This window comes from Triticum aestivum, chromosome 7A (assembly GCF_018294505.1).
Source record: "Triticum aestivum cultivar Chinese Spring chromosome 7A, IWGSC CS RefSeq v2.1, whole genome shotgun sequence".
Classification (NCBI taxonomy): domain Eukaryota; kingdom Viridiplantae; phylum Streptophyta; class Magnoliopsida; order Poales; family Poaceae; genus Triticum; species Triticum aestivum.
The window spans coordinates 485,875,752-485,881,751 of NC_057812.1; positions in this window are offsets into that span (position 1 = coordinate 485,875,752).

Genomic DNA, 6,000 nt, shown 5'->3' on the forward strand with positions numbered 1-6,000 from the left:
AAGGGTGCTGCCACCCACGGTGAGCTGCAAGGTCTTCTCGCTGAGAGGGGCAAGGAGCTCAGCGCCGCCAAGGATTCCAAAGCAGACCTGGAGCTGAAGCTAGCCACACTGACGCAGATGCTGGAGGCCGCCAAGGAGCGGGAGAAGACCTTGTCGGAGAAGGTCAAGGCTGACGCGGCGCTGCTGGAGAGCATTGCAGTTACCCAGAACTCGTTCAGAGACACTGTGGAGCACTGGACCGAGGGTCTAGTGAACATTGCCGCAGTCATCAACGTGGAGCTGGCGCAGCTGGGGATGGAGGACTTTGGGTATCCTTCCGACGAGAGTCTTCAACCCAGCGCCAAGCTCAGCCTGTTCTTCAAGGGCGTGGCGACGGCACTCCAGCGGCTCCGGGAGAGGATCCCGAAGCAGCTGGCTGACGAGTCGCGCAAAATCTGCACCGGGGTTCTCCAGAAGGTGCTGATGAAGGTGGCCTTCCGCAATCCAGGCCTCAGCTTCACCAACGTCCTCAGGTCCTTGCCGCCTGACGCTGATCTGGATGCACTCAAGGCCCTTGTCGCACCCATTGTGGACAAGGTGAGTGAGATCAAGAGGGTCGAGGGCGGACGCGTAGACTAGGCCGTCCATTTCTTCTTTTCCCTTGCCGCTGCTAATCATGTTATGAAAACATTCTGTTAGTGCTGCGACAAGTTATCTTGTAATATAACTTTATTTCTGTTATCAATTGCTATGTTATTTCCTCTACTAGATTCCTTCCTTTGTATGTTTTTACCCTACGCTTCTAGGGAACTTGTCGGCGCAGGCACCCGAGCCGCGAGCGCTGAGTGCGGAACTTCAGCAGCCTGCTGGCGGCGCTGCTTCCGACAAGAAACCTTGTCGCGACTAGATGCAGCACACTTAAGCTGTTGAGCGGACTCGAAACAAAGTAAGGGCGCAACTAGCCACGAGTTGGTTCCTCCGCGCACAGGTTTTCCATACAAAGCAGGGTCGTTCGAGGAAGATAACTCAAAAATTTAAAAACTGATTGCTCAAACTTTGGCAACTTAGCTTTTCTGTCGTTTGCTTCCCGGCAAGGCGAGACTTCGCTCGAATGACGCCTGGTCCATACAACAATCTTCTCCTTCCCCCCGGCAAACATGTGTGCGAGGGAACCTCCTTTTCCTTTGTTGAAAAAGAAGAAAGAAGAGAAAATAACGATATGGAGCCCTTCGGCTCGTTACTGTTCACCGGATGTAGGTGCTGCACAAAGTGTCAGATAACGCATGCGAGAAAGAAAGTAATGCATGAAATGGACAAGTTGTGCGGAGCACCTGGGGTTCTTTTTATGCACGGGATCTGCGCCCGGCTTTGTACAAAGGATTACATGCAACAACGGCAAGACTTGTACAAAAGGTGGTTGCCGGAACGGGGTTCCGGCAACCGCGCCCTACGGGAAAAACTTACGAAGATGTTCTATGTTCCAGGAGTTGCTCACCGGAATGCCATCTTCGGTCTCAAGGCGGACAGCGCCGGGCCTTGTGACTCGTCTCACCCGATAAGGGCCTTCCCACTTCGGCGTCAACTTGTTGGAATTCTTGGCGGACTGAACGCGCCGAAGAACAAGGTCGCCTTCCTCGAAGCTTCTGGCCTTAACTTTGCGGCTATGGTAGCGGCGCAAAGCTTGCTGGTATCGAGCAGCTCGTACAGCAGCCTGAAGAGGATCTTCCTCAAGGAGCAGCGTGTCGTCTTGTCGCAGCTGTTCTTGCTCAAACTCATCATAAGCGAGCACTCGAGGCGATCCATATACGAGTTCCGTGGGGAGAACTACCTCTGCTCCGTAGACTAGAGCGAAAGGTGTCTGGCCAGTGGCTCGATTTGGCGTCGTTCTGATCGACCAAAGAACCACCGGCAGCTCCTCGATCCAGTTTCTTCCGCACTTGCGCAGCCTGTCGAAAGTTCTGGTCTTGAGCCCACGCATCACTTCAGCATTTGCCCTCTCTGCTTGACCGTTGCTTCTCGGATGAGCAATGGAAGCGAAGCAGACCTTGGCGCCAAGGTCTTGGACGTACTGCATGAAGGTGCGGCTCGTGAATTGCGTGCCGTTGTCGGTGATGATCCTGTTAGGGATCCCAAAACGGCAAACAATTGACCTGAAGAACTTGACTGCTGACTGTGCTGTCACCTTCCTCACTGGCTGCACTTCCGGCCACTTTGTGAACTTGTCGATTGCGATGTACAAGTACTCAAAGCCCCCGACAGCTCGGGGGAAAGGGCCGATGATATCGAGCCCCCAGACTGAAAATGGCCAGGATAAAGGGATCGTCTGGAGAGTTTGAGCTGGCTGGTGTATCTGTTTGGAGTGGAACTGGCACGCTTCACACTTGGTTACTTGTGCAGTTGCATCCTGGAGGGCTGTCGGCCAAAAGAAGCCTTGCCGGAAAGCTTTGCCGGCAAGTGCCGTTGCGCCTATGTGGTGGCCACATATGCCTCCATGTATCTCTGCCAACAGCTTTTGTCCATCTTCCCGGCAAATACACTTCAATTTCACACCGTTGAGTCTTCTTCTGTACAGTATGCTATCGACAAACTGGTACATACTTGACTGCCGGGCTACTCTTTCCGCTTCTTCTTGCTCTTCGGGAAGTTCTCCTGTCTGAAGGAAACGGACAATCTGCTGTGCCCATGCTGGAGCTTGTGGCTCGACAACAAGGACTAAAGGCACATCTGCTGCTGCGGGAACATCCGCTTCTACGGCAAGGACTTGCGGCCCTGCCGGAGCTTGATGTTCCCCGGCAAGCTTGCCGGAGCAAAACTTGTCGGGAGCGTCTGCTTCAACGGAACAAACCATAAGGTTTGCCAGAGCAGACTGCCCCTCAGCATTCTTGGTGTTGATCTTGGGGACTTTCTTGGCGGCGGCTTCGGGGAGCTCTACCGGAAAGTAGTCGCCATAAACCAACTTCCTCTTCTTGCTTTGTCCAGTTGAGAGCGTTACAGATGGTTGAGTCAACTTGAGCACAAAGATCCCTGGTTCCACAGGTAACTTTAGTGCGGCGCACTTTGACAGGCCATCAGCAATGTCATTCTGAGCTCTCGGGATATGTTCCATCTGTAGGCCGTCAAAGTGCTCTTCTAGCTTCCTCACTTCATCAACATATGCTTCCATCAATGGACTCTGGTAGTTCTTGTTCACTTGGCGGACGACAAGCTGTGAGTTACCCCTGACAATGAGCTTCTTGATCCCAAGGTCTGCTGCAATTCTGAGACCGGAAAGCAATCCTTCATACTCTGCAGTATTGTTGGTTGCTTGCTCCTTGGGAAAGTGCATCTGGACTACGTACTTGAGGTGCTCTCCGGTGGGTGCGATAAGCAGCACGCCCGCACCAGCGCCTTGCAGCGAGAAGGCACCATCAAAGTACATCAGCCACTCTCTGCTTGCCTCTTTGACGGGGATGCTCGTCTCTGGAATTTCTTCATCTGGGGTTGGCGTCCACTCTGCTATGAACTCTGCCAATGCTCTGCTTTGGATAGTTGAAGTGCTCTCAAACTTGAGGCCAAAGCTTGACAGTTCCAACGCCCACTCGACAATCCTGCCTGTTGCTTCTGGATTTTGCAGTATCCTCTTCAGCGGAAAGCGAGTGACGACTGTGATTTCATGTGCTTGGAAGTAATGGCGCAGCTTTCTCGAGGCCATGAGGAGGCCGACAAGCAACTTCTGCACACCAGAGTACCTTGATCTAGCCCCCTGCAGAAGGGAACTGACAAAGTAAACTGGACGCTGCACCATTCTCTTCTGCATCTTATCATGCTCCTGCGCAGATCCATCTTTGTCGGGACCAGAGCTTGTCGGCGAAGCCCCCTGCTTGTCGCTGGATGCATCTGCCGTGGTTGCTGGCTCATCATCTGCCTCTCTCTCTGCCACTAACGCAGCACTAACCACTTGATTGGTTGCCGCTATATACAGCAACAACTTCTCTTGCGGCTTAGGTGTGACAAGTTTTGGAGTGGAGGACAAGTATCTCTTCAAGTCCTGCAGCGCAGCCTCCGCCTTCGGAGTCCATTTCATTGGACCTGCCTTTTTCAAAATTTTGAAAAATGGCAGGGCGCGCTCAGCAGATCTAGAGATAAACCTGCTGAGAGCAGCCACGCAACCGACAAGTCTTCGTACATCCTTGACGCGCTTTGGTGCTTCGATCTGCTCAATGGCCTTGATCTTGTAGGGATTGGCTTCAATTCCCCGCTGAGACACGAAGAACCCGAGAAGCTTGCCGGAAGGGACTCCAAACACGCACTTCTCGGGGTTAAGCTTGAGGTTGATCTTGCGCAGATTTGCAAATGTCTCGTCTAAATCTTGAATCAGGGTCGCCCTGTTCTTGCTCTTGACCACTATGTCATCCATGTAAGCTTCCACATTTCTGTGCATCTGCGGCTCAAAAGCGTGGTGGACTACCCTTACGAATGTTGAACCGGCATTCTTCAAACCGAAAGGCATCCGTACGAAGCAGTACGTGCCACACGGGGTGATAAATGCGGTTTTCTCTTCATCCTCTTCTGCCATGAAGATCTGATGGTATCCTGAGTATGCATCAAGAAATGAAAGCAAATCACATCCGGCTGTGGAGTCAACAATCTGGTCAATGCGCGGCAAGGGAAATGGGTCTTTGGGACAAGCTTTATTAACATCAGTGAAGTCAATACAAAGCCTCCATTTCCCGTTAGCCTTGCGCACGACAACAGGATTGGCCAACCACGTGGGATGGAGCACTCCTCTGACAAGGCCTGCTGCTTCCAACTTCTTGATTTCTTCTGCGATGAATTCTTGGCGCTCCACTGCCTGCTTCCTGACTCTCTGCTTGACGGGCCGTGCATGAGGACAGACGGCAAGGTGGTGCTCAATTACTTTCCTGGGAACACCGGGGATATCAGACGGTTGCCATGCAAACACGTCGACATTCGCCCGCAGGAAAGCAACGAGCGCGCTTTCCTATTTGGGGTCAAGAGTGGCGCTGATGGTGAAGGTACCACCAGCGCCATCCTCCTTGGCGGACACCTTCTTGGTCTCAGGTGGAGCTGCCATTGCCTTCTTACACTTGCCGGTGGAGCTCGATGGTGCGTCCTCGACGATAGTGCAGCACTCCGAAGAGGTGCGCTTGCCGGAGTGGGCATCAGAGCTCTTGCCGGACTTGGTCTTCTTCTTCCCCCCGGGAGCTTCAGCGGCAAGTGTCTTGTGTTCTGCTGCGGCTGCTGCTTCCCGGTAGATCTTGTCGGCACAAATAAGAGCATCCTTCTTGTCGCCAGGGACAGAGATGACACTTATCGGGCCTGGCATTTTTAGTACGTTGTACGCATAGTGAGAGGCTGCCATGAACTTGGCGAGTGTCGGACGGCCAAGGATTCCATTGTAAGGTAATGGAAAGTCAGCAACATCAAATGTGACCCTCTCAGTACTGAAGTTCAGTTTGCTGCCAAATGTTACCGGCAACGTGATATTTCCCTTCGGCTTGCTCCTTCTCGGGTTGATTCCTTGAAATGTACCGGTCTCTTCGAGCTCACTGTTAGGGATCTGGAGTTTCTGGAGCACCGCGGAGGAGATCAGGTTCAAGCTGGCCCTGCCGTCAACTAGCATCTTAGTGACCTTGAGGTTGCGGATTGTTGGTGAAACCAACATCGGCAAGCACCCGACCGCAGTTATGCGATCCGGGTGGTCCTCAATATCAAAGATGATAGGCGTGCCGGACCATTTCAGAGGCTTGCGTGACTCGACGAGTGGTTCTACTGCATTAACTTCCCGCACCCACTGCTTGAGCTGACGGTGCGAGGTATGCAGAGAAGCACCACCGTCAACGCACAGGACCTCTGTGGCTTTCCGGAACTCCTGCTCATCAGTCTCCTCGTCATCCATGTCATCTTCATCCTTGTCGCGGCCGCGGGGAGGTCTGTCTCCTTGCCGCTGCTTGGCCTTGCCGCGGCGTCCTCCTCGACCGGGACGTTTCTTGCCGGATCCCCCAGCACCTTCCTGGGCCT